This window comes from Tachyglossus aculeatus, unplaced genomic scaffold, assembly GCF_015852505.1.
Source record: "Tachyglossus aculeatus isolate mTacAcu1 unplaced genomic scaffold, mTacAcu1.pri scaffold_101_arrow_ctg1, whole genome shotgun sequence".
NCBI classification, from domain to species: Eukaryota; Metazoa; Chordata; class Mammalia; order Monotremata; family Tachyglossidae; genus Tachyglossus; species Tachyglossus aculeatus.
In genome coordinates, this window is record NW_024044842.1 from 1480127 (window position 1) to 1497190 (window position 17064).

General features: G+C 46.5%; 3 non-coding genes across 3 annotated transcripts; 1 reads left to right on the forward strand and 2 right to left on the reverse strand.

Moving 5' to 3' along the window:
* The first annotated feature begins 2988 nt into the window (after positions 1 to 2988).
* LOC119922290 lies at positions 2989 to 3092 on the forward strand. The gene has a single exon (XR_005448645.1). It is a non-coding gene; the product is annotated as a U6 spliceosomal RNA (small nuclear RNA).
* Positions 3093 to 6354: 3262 nt separating this feature from the next.
* On the reverse strand, positions 6355 to 6427 carry TRNAT-UGU. The gene has a single exon. It is a non-coding gene; the product is annotated as a tRNA-Thr (tRNA).
* A 619-nt stretch (positions 6428 to 7046) lies between these two features.
* TRNAT-AGU lies at positions 7047 to 7120 on the reverse strand. The gene has a single exon. It is a non-coding gene; the product is annotated as a tRNA-Thr (tRNA).
* Between the last annotated feature and the right edge of the window lie 9944 nt (positions 7121 to 17064).

The following is a 17064-nucleotide window of genomic DNA, read 5'->3' on the forward strand; positions in this document are numbered from 1 at the left end:
AATAATAATAATAATAATGGCACTTATTAAGTGCTTACTATGTGCAAAGCACTGTTCTAAGCGCTGGGGAGGTTACAGGGTGATTAGGTTGCCCCCCTGCGAGCAGTCTTAATCCCCATTTTACAGATGAGGTAACTGAGGCACGGAGAAGTGAAGTGACTTGCCCAAAATCACACAGCTGACAATTGGCAGGGCCAGGATTTGAACCCATGACTTCTGACTCCAAAGCCCGAGCTCTTTCCACTTAGTCACACTGCTTCTCTGATCTTCTGATCACTGCTTCAGAGTGATCTTCTGTCTGATACGAAGAAAGAGGGAGCTTCAGAGGAGTAGAATGGCTCAGTGAAAAGAGCCAAGTGTTGCCAACTTGCACTTCCCAAGCACTTAGTACAGTGCTCTGCACACAGTAAGTGCTCAATAAATACGATTGATTGATTGATTAACTTCTCTGGGCCTCAGTTACCTCATCTGTAAAATGGGGAATAAGACTGTGAGCCCCACGAGGGACAACCTGATCACCTTGTAGCCTCCCCAGCGCTTAGAACAGTGCTTTGCACATAGTAAGCACTTAAATGCCATCATCATTTGCAGCCGACAACTCCAGAGAGATGCTGTTTCCTTGGTCATTCGTGGTGGCGCTGAACTGACAGCTCCTCAACTGCGGGCGGGACCAAAGCAGGATTCGCCTCCTCCGCTAAAGAACGTGTGTCCTGGAGCCCAGGGAGGCCTAAGTGTGGAGAGAAGGGGAAAAGGAGTCAGGGAAGAGGAAAGAGAATTAATCAGAAGTGGCAATGAATATGGGAAGGCAAAGGATTCAGATTCAGAGGAAATGGAGAATAAGGATGGAGAGGAAAACATGAGTGAAAAGGGTAAGAAGTTTAGGAAGATGGGGTAGAAGGAGGAAATGGGGAGAAAGACAGAGATAGACATATGTATTTTTTCAATGGTATTTCTTAAGAGCATACTATGTGCCAGGCATTGCACTAAGGTCTGGGGTAGATAAAAGCTAATCAAGTTGGGCAGAGTCCATTTCCTACATGGGATTCCCAGTCTTAATCCCCATTTTACCGATGAGGTAACTGCGGCACAGAGAAGTTAAGTGACTTGCCCGACGTCGCACAGCAGATGTGTAGCAGATCCGGGATTAGAAACCACGCCATTCAGACTCCCACTCCTATGTGCTGCCCATTATGCCATGCTGCTTTTCTCTATATCTGAGAGCCAATGAGCTTGAGAGATGTTGAGAGTGTGTGTATCATGTGCAATGGCAGCCACAGGGATACAATAGCATACAAACATATACACGCACACACATACATATACATGCACATGCACACACACACACACACACACACACACACACACACACACACAGAATCTAGTTCTAATGCCAGCTCAGCCACTTGTCTGCTATGTGACCTTGGGCAATTCACTTTGCTATTTTGCTAGTAGTTTTGCTACTGCTGCTACTACTACTACTACTACTACTACTACTACTACTACTACTACTACTACTACTACCATTACTAACGCTACTGAAGAAATAACAATAATAATAATAATTCTTAAACACTTAATATGGCCTAACCCACTCCCCAACACCCCTCAAAATTCTGTACCCTACCAACTCTTCTGCCTTCCCTCCTCTAACGCCCCCCGAAGCTCCCTACTTGTTGCACCTCCATGCTCCATTCCCCATCCCTCACCATTTCTCCGAGATCCCTATTCTCCTCTCCATCTCCTTGCATCGAATTCACTGCCCCTCCCTCCCGCTCCATCACCCCATCCGTGCTCCCTGCCCACAGCCCCACTGTGCTCCCTACCCTAGTACCCTTTGGTGTTCCTGAACCCCTTCCCCTCCCTAATAATTGGTAGTAATTGTGATATTTGTTAACAACTTAGTGCCAAACACTGTTCTCAGCATTGGCAGTTATGTCAGACACAGTCCCTGTCTCACATGGAGCTCACAGTTTTCATCTCCATTTTACAGATAAGGGAACTGAGGCACGGAGAAATTAAGTGACTTGACCAAGATCACACAGCAGACGAGTGGCAGAGCCAGAATTAGAACTCCCTACCCACACTACATCCTCTGGGACTTGCTGCTTCACTCTGTCTGCTATCTGACCTTGCACGAGTCATTTCACTTCTCTTTGACTTAGTTCCCTCATCTGTAAAATGGTGTTTCAATCTTTATTCTCCTTCCTACTTTGGCTGTGAGCCCTGTGGGAGATAGAGACTGTGTCCAACCTGATTACCTTGCATTGACCCCAGCCGTTAGTACAGTGTTTAGCATTCATTCATTTAGTACAGTGTTTAGCATTTATTCATTCATTCAATCATATTTATTGAGCACTTACTGTGTGCAGAGCACTGTACTAAGCGCTTGGGAAGTACAAGTTGGCAATATATAGAGATGGTCCCTACCCAACAGCAGGTTCACGGTCTAGAAGACTGTGTTTAGAAGACTGGAAGTCTTGAAGACTATGTTTAGCACATAGTGCTTAACAAATACCACATTTATAATTATCAACCCACCCCCTACAATAATGGGATTTGCTAAGTGCTTACTATGTGCCAAGCGCTGTCCACTCCTCCCTACACCACCGCCCCTCTGGGTCACCTGGGAGTGGGGTGCTGGTATCTGAGAAGGGGTGACCTGGTTGAGAACTGCAAAAATAATGGCAAGAAGCTGTGGGGCCTAGTTGAAAGAGCCCAGGCCTGGGATTCAGAAGGACCTGAGTTCTAATTCCAAGTCTTACTGGTGTCTGCTGTGTGACCTTGGGCAAATCATTTAACTTCTTTGTGCTTCTGTTATGTCATCTGTGAAATGGGTGTTAAGGCTGGGAGGCCTGTGTAGGACCGGGCCTGTGTCCAGCTCTGCACATGGTAAGTGCTCAATAAATACGATTGAATGAATGAATGACTTATCTTGTATCTACCCCAGCGGTTAGTACAGTGCCTGACCCACAGAATGCACTTAAAAATGTTAATGTACTTCAACATATACTGAAACTGGAATGATACAGAAAAGATTAGCATGGCCCGTGCACAAGGATGACAGACAAATCAGTGAAGTGTTCCATATTTTTCCTTTGAAGTCATACTGAAGGCACATCTCCTCCAAGAAGCCTTCCCTAAGCCCTCATTTCCCTTTCTCCCACTCTCTTTGAATATCATTCCAAAACTAAAAAAAAAAGGGAAATGGACTGGGTCCAAACTGATAAGCATATATTTACCCCAGCGCTTAGTACAGTGCCTAGAACATACTAAACACTTAAGAAATACTATAAAATAAACAGTATTCAAAAAAATTGCTCATGGACCACATCCAAATTGATTAGCTTGCATTTACCTGGAGAAGCAGCATGGCTCAGTGGAAGGAGCCCGGGATTTGGAATCAGAGGTCATGGGTCCAAATCCCGGCTCCACCAATTGTCAGCTGTGTGACTTTGGACAAGTCACTTAACTTCTCTGTGCCCCAGTTACCTCATCTGTAAAATGGGTATTAAGACTGTGAGCCCCCTGTGGGACAACCTGATCACCTTTTAACTTCCCCAGTGCTTAAAACAGTGCTTTGCACATAGTAAGTGCTTAACTCATTCATTCAATTGTATTTATTGAGCACTTACTGTGTGCAGAGCACTGTACTAAGTGCTTGGGAAGTACAAGTTGGCAACATATAGAGATGGTCCCTACCTAACAGAGGGCTCACAGTCTAGAAGGGGGAGGCAGACAACAAAACAAAACATATTAACAAAATAAAATAAATAGAATAGTAAATAATGTGCCATTATTATTATTATTACCCCAGTGTTTAGTTCAGTGTCTGGAACATAGTAAATCTTAACAAATGTCATAAAATAAAATAAGGAATGGCATTTTAAAAAATCAGACTGCACTAGATGTAACCTCAGTATTTATGGGCTCAAATAAATATCCATCACTTTTTTATGGTATTTGTTAAGTGCCTACTATGTACCAGGCATTGTACTAAGCGCTTGGGAAGATACAAACTAATCAGCTTGGACACAGTCCCTGTCATTCATTCAATCAAATTTATTGAGCGCTTACTGTGTGCACAGCACTGTACTAAGCACTTGGGAGAATACAGTACAATAAAAACACATTCACATTCCCTGCCCACAACAAACTTACAGTCAAGAGGGGGGAAGACAGGCATTAATATAAATAAGTTACATATGAATAAATAAAAATGCATCCCACATGGGCCTCACAATCTTAATCCCCATTTTACAGGTGAGGTAACTGAGGAACGGAGAAGTGAAATGACTTGCCCAAAGTCACAGGTCAGAAATGCTGCTTCTCTGTACGGTAAGGTTGGAAATCAAGTACCTGCGTGGCCTTTATGGAGTGTAAACTTATTGAGTGTAGACACGATTCCTGTCCTCAGGGAGTTTACAATCTATTAATTTTATGGAACTGCAGGCCTCCTTCCCCTCCTTCCTCTCCCTCTCCTCCCCCTCCCCCCTCTCCCTCTCCTCCCCCTCCCCATCCCCCCCCCCTTACCTCCTTCCCCTCCCCACAGCACCTGTATATATATTTGTACAGATCTATTACTCTGTTAATTAATTTATTTTATTTGTACATATTTATTCTATTTATTTTATTTTGTTAATATGTTTTGTTTTGTTGTCTGTTTCCCCCTTCTAGACTGTGAGCCTGCTGTTGGGTAGGGACCATCTCTATATGTTGCCAACTTGTACTTCCAAGCGCTTAGTACAGTGCTCGGCACACAGTAAGCGCTCAATAAATACGATTCATGATAAATACAATTGAATGAATGAATGAATGCAGGCTAAGACCATAGGAGCCAGCAGGCTTCTTCAGAGAAGGAGGAAAAACTCCCTGGATTCCTATCCCAATTAGGAGACACTAGAGAAGGTAGGACCCCGGGGGAGAGGTTGAATTGAAGGAATTTAGATTATGAATGACCCTTTTGGGCAGGGTTTGGTTCACAACCATGACAGGGTTCCCTCTGAGTCTTCTCGGACGATGGATGGATAGGAAGGAAACCAGGGAGAGAGTCCCCAGGGCCATGGCTGTGTTCAGGGACAATTTTCTCAGCAGCGTCTGCCCTGAGTGATGGCACAGTGAGGGGAAAAACAGGGTCACAGAACTCTGGGCTTGGGGTCACCCAACTGAGAGGCGAAAATTCCAAATATCCCAAGCTCAGCCACCTCTCTATCTGTTGCCAAGTTGTACTTCCCAAGCGCGCTTAGTCCAGTGCTCTGCACACAGTAAGCGCTCAATAAATACGACTGAATGAATGAATGTCGCTGTTGTCGGGCTGAAGCTGTGTGAAGGAGTTGGGAAAAGACAGGAGTATTTACCAGAAGAGGGAGCTTCGAACCCACAAAGGAGCTGAAGTAAAACCTCAACCTTGAAAGCCTGTGTCATACCCAAAGCCTGTCCATTTTAGAAATATCCCCAGGGAAGGAGTGTTCCGGGAGAGGCTACTTTGGGAGCTCCAATCGTGAGGGGTCTCCAAGTCCCTTTGAGCTCTTCCACCTGGAGAAAGAGAGTCGCTTTTTGGAAAGTACATGGCCTTGGGAGTCAGAAGATCTGGGTTCTAATCCCAGCTCTGTTGCTTGTCGGCTATGTGACCTTGGGCAGCCCATTTAACGTCTCTGTGCCTCAGTTCCCTCATCTGCGAAATGGGGATTCATTCTTTTCTTCCTCCTACTTGGTCTGTGAGCCCCAAGTCGTACCCATTTATTTACCAGCACTTAGAACAGTGCTTTGCACATGATAAGCCCTTAACAAATACCATAAGATGGAGCCACAAGGCGATCAGGGAGTGACAACTCTGACTGAAAACATCAGGATTCGGCACTTTTTAGACGCTTTCTTCGCTTTACCCCAAAAGTCACCTCTTCCTCCTTCTTTGACCTCCCATCCTCCCACTTAGGATGTGGCAGGGAGGGCAGTAGAGGCATGAGGAAGGCTCCCAGGCCTCTCTGGCATCAGCCAGGTTTTTGCAGGAAGTAAAGGAGTGAGCCAGCCACATTTCTTGGAGCAGAGATGAAGAATCCCAACTTGTACTTCCCAAGTGCTTAGTACAGTGCTCTGCACACAGTAAGCGCTCAATAAATACGATTGAATGAATGAATGAATCGCGGGCTCCAAACCACAGACCGCTGAGGAAATTTACTGACTCTCTCTTGACTAGTCACAGGGTCCCTACTGGAGTACAAACACTGAAAGACGCTATCCACACAACAGAGGCTCAAACGAAGGTGGTGAGAGAGTACGACAATTGAGGTAATGATGGCCGTTATTAATCTCCTGTTCTTAACGCTGAGGGAAAAGAGGGAAAAAAAACAGTATAGAAGGCCCTAGTGAGATTTGAACTCACGACCCCTGGTTTACAAGACCAGTGCTCTAACCCCTGAGCTACAGGGCCACTTGTGAAAAGTGCTTTTCACTAATCCCTTACTAAGTGGGTTCCGTGGCATAACATTCCACAATTAATAATGATAATTGTATTTGTAAGCACTTACTTTGTGCCAAACACTATTCTAAGCGCTGGGGTAGTTACAAGGTAATCAGATTGTCCCACGTGAGGCTCATAGTCTTAATCCCCATTTTACAGATGACATAACTGAGGAAGAGAACTTTAAGTGGCCACTGGATCCCCGGGGAAACACATGAAGTTTTTCTGCACCGAAAAAAGTCGCCAGGTGAGTCATTTGTGGAATGATTCTCCCCCTTCTAGACTGTGAGCCCACTGTTGGGTAGGGACCGTCTCTAGATGTTGCCAACTTGTACTTCCCAAGCGCTTAGTACAGTGCTCTGCACACAGTAAGCGCTCAATAAATACGATTGATTGATTGATTGATTTGCTGGCGGCAGTGATGGTGTTAGGGTTAGAGATAAGCACAAGAAAAACACAAACAACTAAAGCAAACCCCCTTTGAGGTAGGTGAAAAATCAGCCTGGTCAAACTGCCACACTAAAGAGAAATAATGAATCAGCAATAACAAACACACAAATATCCTCCTGAAAAAGGTCAAGAGAAGAATAGGCCCCGCTGGGATTCGAACCCAGGATCTCCTGTTTACTAGACAGGCGCTTTAACCATCTAAGCCACGGAGCCAACCTCTAAGGCGATTTCTTTTGTTGTCTGTCTCCCCTTTCTAGACTGTGAGCCCGTTGTTGGGTAGGGACCGTCTCTCTATGTTGCCGACTTGTACTTCCCAAGCGCTTAGTCCAGTCCTCTGCACACAGTAAGCGCTCAATAAATACGATTGAATGAATGATTGACTGCGTTCTCGTCGTGAAACTGGAATGAGGCTGATAAATAGGATCTGTGTTTTAAATATTTGACATTAAAAATGCCGTTATGTAATCGTATTAAAAACACAGTGTGCTTGTCATTATTATTGGGATAATGATTATTATTTCAGTTTCCCTTTATGATGTTATGTTATGTTTTAGGCTCTAAAAATAAAAAAAAAAGATGGAATTAAACAGCATTGGCTGGAAGCTTGTTGTGGGCAGGGAATGTGTCTGCTTATTGTTGTGTGGTACTCTCCCAAATCCTTAGTACAGTGCTTTGCACACAGTAAGCGCTAAACAAATACGATTGAATGAGCTGGCTGGAAATAATAATACCTTCCTAGCGCTTAGCCCAGTGCTCTGCACATAGTGAGCGCTCAGTAAATACGATTGAATGAATACACGAGAACCCGGGCCTCCCACGTGGCAGAAGAGAATTCTCCCACAGACCCACCAATACCTTACTGCAAGCAAACCTTTATCTCGCTCTTCCTAAGGAGTCTGCGAGCCTCTCTCTGATTCCGATTTGCTTGGCTCCATCCCAGCGCTTTGTGCAGTGCCTGACACATAGTAAATGCTTAACACACACAGAGGAGGAGGCCCGGCCTGGCTCTCCCTTCTCCAGGCAGAGCCACGGTCAATCAATCAATCAATCAATCGTATTTATTGAGCGCTTACTGTGTGCAGAGCACTGTACTAAGCGCTTGGGAAGTCCAAGTTGGCAACATATAGAGACAGTCCCTACCCAACAGTGGGCTCACAGTCTAAAAGGGGGAGATGGAGAACAAAACCAAACATACTAGCAAAATAAAATAAATAGAATAGATATGTACAAGTAAAATAAATAGAGTAATATATATGTACAAACATATATACAGGTGCCGTGGGGAAGGGAAGGAGGTAAGATAAAGGGGGAGAAGCTGCTTCATGAAGCAGAAGCCATCATGAGGCCAAAATGAAAGGATTCTGCTGAAGCGGTAGCAAGCCGAGACTAGATGGCTCCATCTTCATGCCTCCTAAAGATGATTTCTTCCTTTGTCATTGGCAGGCACTGACTGAAAACGTTTGTCTGTGGGGTGTGATGAAACCAATCCAATAATCTGTTTTTAACGCCCAACTCCTCCTCTAAACTCCTTGTGGGCAGGGGTCCCATCTACCAGCTCTGTTGGAGTGGAACCTCCCGAGAGTTTTGTGCAGGGTTCTCCACAAAGCAAGCGAGCGCTCAGTACGTACCAGAGATCAATCGAAAACCACTGATAGATAGGCAGTATGGCATGGGGATAGGGCACGGGCCAGGGAGTCACAAAGTTGCTGCCATTTGTCTGCTGCATGGGGACAGGGCACGGGCCTGGGAGTCACAAGGTTTGCTGCCATTTGTCTGCTGCATGGGGACAGGGCACGGGCCTGGGAGTCACAAGGTTTGCTGCCATTTGTCTGCTGCATGGGGTAGGGACAGTCTCTATATGCTGCCAACTTGTACTTCCCAAGCGCTTAGTACAGTGCTCTGCACACAGTAAGCGCTCAATAAATACGATTGATGATGATGATAGGGCATGGGCCTGGGAGTCACAAGGTTTGCTGTCATTTGTCTGCTGCATAGGGATAGGGAACGGACCTGGGAGTCACAAGGTTTGCTTCCATTTGTCTGCTGCGTGACCTTGGGCAGGAAGAAAGTTTCTTGTTTCTAGAAACAAGAAACCACAACAACATAGTAAGCGCTTAATAAATGCCATCATTAAGAAGACTACATCCCGTTTCGATGGTAACAGGGCCGGCGAGGCCTTTGAGACTGAGTTCATTCATTCATTCATTCACATATTTATTAAGAGACTGCTGTGTGCAAAGCACTGTACTAAGCGCTTGGGAGAGTACAAACTAACAATAAACAGACACATCCCCTGCCCACGAGAAGTTTGCAGTCTAAGCTAGTCTAGAGAAGCAGCGTGGCTCAGTGGAAAGAGCATGGGCTTTGGAGTCAGAAGTCATGGGTTCAAATCCCAGCTCTGCCAATTGTCAGCTGTGTGACTTTGGGCAAGTCAATTCACTTCTCTGGGCCTCAGTTCCCTCATCTGTAAAATGGGAATTATGATTGTGAGCCCCCTGTGAGACAACCTGATCACCTTGTAACCTCCCTAGCGCTTAGCCCAGTGCTCTGCACATAGTAGAGCGCTCAGTAAATACGATTGAATGACTACACTAGTAGCCGGGCCTCCCACGTGGCAGAAGAGAATTCTCCCACAGAACCACCAATACCTTACTGCAAGCAAACCTTATCTCGCTCTACCTAAGGAGACTGTGAGCCTCTCTCTGATTCTGATTTGCTTGGCTCCACCCCAGCGCTTTGTGCAGTGCCTGGCACATAGTAAGTGCTTAACACACACAGAGGAGGCGGCCCGGCCTGGCTCGCCCTTCTCCAGGCAGAGCCACGGTCAATCAATCAATCGTATTTATTCAGCGCTGTGTGCAGAACACTGTACTAAGTGCTTGGGAAGTACAAGTTGGCAACATATAGAGACAGTCCCTACCCAACAGTGGGCTCACAGTCTAAAAGGGGGAGACAGAGAACAAAACCAAACATACTAACAAAATAAAATAAATAGAATAGATGTGAACGAGTAAAATAAATAAATAAATAAATAGAGTAATAAATATGTGCAAACATATATACATATATACAGGTGCCGTGGAGAAGGGAAGGAGGAAAGATGAGGGGGATGGAGAGGGGGACGAGGGGGAGAAGCTGCTCAATGAAGCAGAAGCCATCATGAGGCCAAAATGAAAGGGTTCTTCTGAAGCAGAAGCAAGCCGAGACTAGACAGCTCCATCTTCACGCCTCCTAAAGATGATTTCTTCCTTGGTCATTGGCAGACACTGACTGAAAACGTTTGTCTGTGGGGTGTGATGAAACCAATCCAATAATCTGTTTTTAATGCCCAACTCCTCCTCTAAACTCCTTGTGGGCAGGGGTCCCATCTACCAGCTCTGTTGGAGTGGACCCTCCCGAGCGTTTTGTACGGGGCTCTCCACAAAGCCAGCGAGCGCTCAGTGCATACCAGAGATCAATCGAAAACCATCGATAGATAGGCAGTATTGGCATAGGGATAGGGCACGGGCCTGGGAGTCACAAGGTTTGCTGCCATTTGTCTGCTGCATGGGGACAGGGCACGGGCCTGGGAGTCACAAGGTTTGCTGTCATTTGTCTGCTGCTTGGGGGCAGGGCACGGGCCTGAGAGTCACAAGGTTTGCTGCCATTTGTCTGCTGTATGGGGTAGGGACTGTCTCTATATGTTGCCAACTTGTACTTCCCAAACGCTTAGTACAGTGCTCTGCACACAGTAAGCGCTCAATAAATACAATTGATGATGATGGTGATAGGGCACGGGCCTGGGAGTCATAAGGTTTGCTGCCATTTGTCTGCTGCATGGGGATAGGGCACGGGCCTGGGAGTCACAAGGCTTGCTGCCATTTGTCTGCTGCATGGGGACAGGGCACGGGCCTGGGAGTCACAAGGTTTGCTGCCATTTGTCTGCTGCATGGGGACAGGGCACGGGCCTGGGAGTCACAAGGTTTGCTGCCATTCGTTTGCTGCATGGGGACAGGGCACGGGCCTGGGAGTCACAAGGTTTGCTGCCATTTGTCTGCTGCATGGGGACAGGGCACGGGCCTGGGAGTCACAAGGTTTGCTGCCATTTGTTTGCTGCATGGGGTAGGGACTGTCTCTATATGTTGCCAACTTGTACTTCCCAAGCGCTTAGTACAGTGCTCTGCACACAGTAAGCGCTCAATAAATACGATTGATGATGATGATGATAGGGCACGGGCCTGGAAGTCACAAGCTTTGCTGCCATTTGTCTGCTGCATGGGGACAGGGCACGGGCCTGGGAGTCACAAGGTCTGCTGCCATTTGTCTGCTGCATGACCTTAGGCAAGAAGAAAGTATCTTGTTTCTAGAAACAACAACATAGTAAGCGCTTAATAAATGCCATCATTAAGAAGACTACATCCCATTTCCATGGTAACAGGGCCGGCGAGGCCTTTGAGACTGAGTTCATTCATTCGCATATTTATTAAGGGATTGCTGTTGTGCAAAGCACTGTACTAAGCACTTGGGAGAGTACAAACTAACAATAAACAGACACATCCCCTGCCCATGAGAAGTTTGCAGTCTAAGCTAGTCTAGAGAAGCAGCGTGGCTCAGTGGAAAGAGCATTGGCTTTGGAGTCAGAAGTCATGGGTTCAAATGCCGGCTCTGGCCATTGTCAGCTGTGTGACTTTGGGAAAGTCAATTCAATCAATCAATCAATCAATCGTATTTATTGAGCGCTTACTGTGTGCGGAGCACTGTACTAAGCACTTGGGAAGTACAAGTTGGCAACATATAGAGACAGTCCCTACCCAACAGTGGGCTCACAGTTTAAAAGGGGGAGACAGAGAACAAAACCAAACATACTAACAAAATAAAATAGATAAAATAAATATGTACAAGTAAAATAAATAGAGTAATAAATATGTACAAACATATATACATACATACAGGTGCCGTGGGGAAGGGAAGGAGGGAAGATGAGGGGGATGGAGAGGGGGATGAGGGGGAGAAGCTGCTTCATGAAGCAGAAGCCATCATGAGGCCAAAATGAAAGGGTTCTACTGAAGCGGTAGCAAGTCGAGACTAGATGGCTCCATCTTCACGCCTCCTAAAGATGATTTCTTCCTTTGTCATTGGCAGGCACTGACTTCAAACGTTTGTCTGTGGGGTGTGATGAAACCAATCCAATAATCTGTTTTTAACGCCCAACTCCTCCTCTAAACTCTTTGTGAGCAGGCGTCTCATCTACCAGCTCTGTTGAAGTGGAACCTCCCGAGCGTTTTGTGCGGGGTTCTCCACAAAGCAAGCGAGCGCTCAGTACGAACCAGAGATCAATCGAAAACCATTGATAGATAGGCAGTATGGCATGGGGATAGGGCACGGGCCAGGGAGTCACAAAGTTGCTGCCATTTGTCTGCTGCATGGGGACAGGGCACGGGCCTGGGAGTCAGAAGGTTTCCTGCTATTTGTCTGCTGCATGGGGACAGGGCACGGGCCTGGGAGTCACAAGGTTTGCTGCCATTTGTCTGCTGCATGGGGTAGGGACTGTCTCTATATGTTGCCAACTTGTACTTCCCAAGCGCTTAGTACAGTGCTCTGCACACAGTAAGCGCTCAATAAATACGATTGATGATGATGATGATAGGGCACGGGCCTGGGAGTCACAAGGTTTGCTGCCATTTGTCTGCTGCATGGGAACAGGACACGGGCCTGGGAGTCACAAGCTTTGCTGCCATTTGTCTGCTGCATGGGGTAGGGACAATCTCTATATGTTACCAACTTGTACTTCCTAAGCGCTTAGTACAGTGCTCTGCACACAGTAAGCGCTCAATAAATACGATTGATGATGATGATGATAGGGCACGGGCCTGGGAGTCGCAAGGTTTGCTGCCATTTGTCTGCTGCATGGGGACAGGGCAGGGCCTGGGAGTCACAAGGTTTGCTGCCATTTGTCAGCTGCATGGGGATAGGGCACGGGCCAGGGAGTCACAAGGTTTGCTGCCATTTGTCTGCTGCATGGGGACAGGGCAGGGCCTGGGAGTCACAGGGTTTGCTGCCATTTGTCTGCTGCATGACCTTGGGCAAGAAGAAAGTTTCTTGTTTCTAGAAACAAGAAACCACAACAACATAGGAAGCGCTTAATAAATGCCATCATTAAGAAGACTACATCCCGTTTCGATGGTAACAGGGCCGGCGAGGCCTTTGAGACTGAGTTTATTCATTCATTCATTCGCATATTTATTAAGAGACTGCTGTGGGCAAAGCACTGTACTAAGCGCTTGGGAGAGTACAAACTAACAATAAACAGACACATCCCCTGCCCATGAGAAGTTTGCAGTCTAAGCTAGTCTAGAGAAGCAGCGTGGCTCAGTGGAAAGAGCATGGGCTTTGGAGTCAGAAGTCATGGGTTCGAATCCCGGCTCTGCCATTTGTCAGCTGTGACTTTGGGCAAGTCAATTCAATCAATCAGTCAATCGTATTTATTGTGCTCTTACTGTGTGCAGAGCACTGTACTAAGCGTTTGGAAAGTACAAGTTGGCAACATATACAGTCCCTATCCAACAGTGGGCTCACAGTCTAAAATGGGGAGACAGAGAACAAAACCAAACATACTAACACAATAAAATTAGTAGAATAGATATGTACGAGTAAAATAAATAAATAAATAAATAGAGTAATAAATATGTACAAACATATATACATATATACAGGTGCCTCGGGGAAGGGAAGGAGGTAAGATGAGGGGGATGAAGAGGGGGACAAGGGGGAGAAGCTGCTTCATGAAGCAGAAGCCATCATGAGGCCAAAATGAAAGGGTTCTGCTGAAGCAGAAGCAACCCGAGACTAGATGGCTCCATCTTCATGCCTCCTAAAGATGATTTCTTCCTTTGTCATTGGCAGGCACTGACTGAAAACGTTTGTCTGTGGGGTATGATGAAACCAATCCAATAATCTGTTTTTATCGCCCAACTCCTCCTCTAAACTACTTGTGGGCAGGGGTCCCATCTACCAGCTCTGTTGGAGTGTACCCTCCTGGGTGCTTTGTGCGGGGCTCTCCACAAAGCAAGCGAGCGCTCGGTACGTACCAGCGATCAATCGATAACCATCGATAGATAGGCAGTATGGCATGGGGATAGGGCATGGGCCAGGGAGTCACAAGGTTTGCTGCCATTTGTCTGCTGCATGGGGACAGGGCACGGGCCTGGGAGTCAGAAGGTTTGCTGCCATTTGTATGGTGCATGGGGACAGGGCACGGGCCTGGGAGTCACAAGGTTTGCTGCCATTTGTCTGCTGCATGGGGTAGGGACTGTCTCTATATGTTGCCAACTTGTACTTCCAAGTGCTTAGTACAGTGCTCTGCACACAGTAAGCGCTCAATAAATACGATTGATGATGATGATGGTAGGGTACGGGCCTGGGAGTCACAAGGTTTGCTGCCATTTGTCTGCTGCATGGGGTCAGGGCACGGGCCTGGAAGTCACAAGGTTTGCTGCCATTTGTCTGCTCCATGACCTTGGGCAAGAAGAAAGTTTCTTGTTTCTAGAAACAAGAACCAACAACAACATAGTAAGTGCTTAATAAATGCCATCATTAAGATGACTACATCCCCTTTCCATGGTAACAGGGCCGGCGAGGCCATTGAGACTGAGTTCATTCATTCATTCGCATATTTATTAAGAGATTGCTGTGTGCAAAGCACTGTACTAAGCGCTTGGGAGAGTACAAACTAACAATAAACAGACACATCCCCTACCCACGAGAAGTTTGCAGTCTAAGCTAGTCTAGAGAAGGAGCATAGCTCAGTGGAAAGAGCATGGGCTTTGGAGTCAGAAGTCATGGGTTCGAATCCCAGCTCTGCCAATTGTCAGCTGTGTGACTTTGGGCAAGTCAATTCAATCAATCGATCAATCGTATTTATTGAGCGCTAACTGTGTGCAGAGCACTGTACTAAGTGCTTGGAAAGTACGAGTTGGCAACATATAGAGACAGTCCCTATCCAACAGTGGGCTCACAGTCTAAAAGGGGGAGACAGAGAACAAAACCAAACATACTAACAAAATAAAATAAATAGAATAGATATGTACAAGTAAAATAAATGAATAAATAGAGTAATAAATATGCACAAACATATATACATATATACAGGTGCCGTGGGGAAGGGAAGGAGGTAAGATGAGGGGGATGGAGAGGGAGACAAGGGGGAGAAACTGCTTCATGAAGCAGAAGCCATCATGAGGCCAAAATGAAAGGGTTCTGCTGAAGCGGTAACAAGCCGAGATTAGATGGCTCCATCTTCATGCCTCCTAAAGATGATTTCTTCCTTTGTCATTGGCATAAACTGACTTCAAACGTTTGTCTGTGGGGTGTGATGTAACCAATCCAATAATCTGTTTTTATCGCCCAACTCCTCCTCTAAACTACTTGTGGGCAGGGGTCCCATCTACCAGCTCTGTTGGAGTGTACCCTCCCGGGCGTTTTGTGCGGGGCTCTCCACAAAGCAAGCGAGTGCTCAGTACGTACCAGCGATCAATCGATAACCATCGATAGATAGGCAGTATGGCATGGGGATAGGGCACGGGCCAGGGAGTCACAAGGTTTGCTGCCATTTACCTGCTGCATGGGGACAGGGCACGGGTCTGGGAGTCAAAAGGTTTGCTGCCATTTTTCTGCTGCATGGGGACAGGGCATGGGCCTGGGAGTCACAAGGTTTGCTGCCATTTGTCTGCTGCATGGGGTAGGGACTGTCTGTATATGTTGACAACTTGTACTACCCAAGCGCTTAGTACAGTGTTCTGCACACAGTAAGCGCTCAGTAAATACGATTGATGATGATGATGATAGGGCACGGGCCTGGGAGTCACAAGGTTTGCTGCCATTTGTCTGCTGCATGGGGACAGGGCACAGGCCTGGGAGTCACAAAGTTTGCTACCATTTGTCTGCTGCATGGGGACAGGGCAGGGCCTGGGAGTAACAAGGTTTGCTGCCATTTGCTGCATGACCTTGGGCAAGAAGAAACTTTCTTGTTTCTAGAAACAAGAACCAACAACAACATACTAAGCGCTTAATAAATGCCATCATTAAGAAGACTACATCCCCTTTCCATGGTAACTGGGCCGGCGAGGCCTTTGAGACTGAGTTCATTCATTCATTCACATATTTATTAAGAGACTGCTGTGTGCAAAGCACTGTACTAAGCGCTTGGGAGAGTAGAAACTAACAATAAACAGACACATCACCTGCCCACGAGAAGTTTGCAGTCTAAGCTAGTCTAGAGAAGCAGCATGGCTCAGTGGAAAGAGCATGGGCTTTGGAATCAGAAGTCATGGGTTCAAATCCCAGCTCTGCCAATTGTCAGCTGTGTGACTTTGGGCAAGTCAATTCACTTCTCTGGGCCTCAGTTCCCTCATCTGTAAAATGGGGATTATGACTGTGAACCCCCTGTGGGACAACCTGATCACCTTGTAACCTCCCCAGCGCTTAGCCCAGTGCTCTGCACATAGCGAGCGCTCAGTAAATATGATTGAATGAATACAATAGAACCCGGGCCTCCCACGTAGCAGAAGAGAATTCTCCCACAGAACCACCAATACCTTACTGCAAGCAAACCTTTATCTCGCTCTTACTAAAGATTCTGTGAGCTTCTCTCTGATTCCGATTTGCTTGGCTCCACCCCAGCGCTTTGTGCAGTGCCTGGCACATAGTAAGCGCTTAACACACACAGAGGAGGCGGCCCGGCCTGGCTCGCCCTTCTCCAGGCAGAGCCACGGTCAATCAATCAATCAATCAATCGTATTTATTGAGCGCTGTGTGCAGAGCACTATACTAAGCGGTTGGGAAGTACAAGTTGGCAACATATAGAGACAGTCCTTACCCAACAGTGGGCTCACAGTCTAAAAGGGGGAGACAGAGAAAAAAACCAAACATACTAACAAAATAAAATAAATAGAATAGATATGTACAAGTCAAATAAATACATAGGGTAATAAATATGTACACGCATATACACATATATACAGGTGCCATAGGGAAGGGAAGGATTTAAGATGAGGGGGATGGAGAGGGGGACGAGGGGGAGAAGCTGCTTCATGAAGCAGAAGCCATCATGAGGCCAAAATGAAAGGGTTCTGCTGAAGCGGTAGCAAGCCGAGACTAGATGGCTCCATCTTCACGCCTCC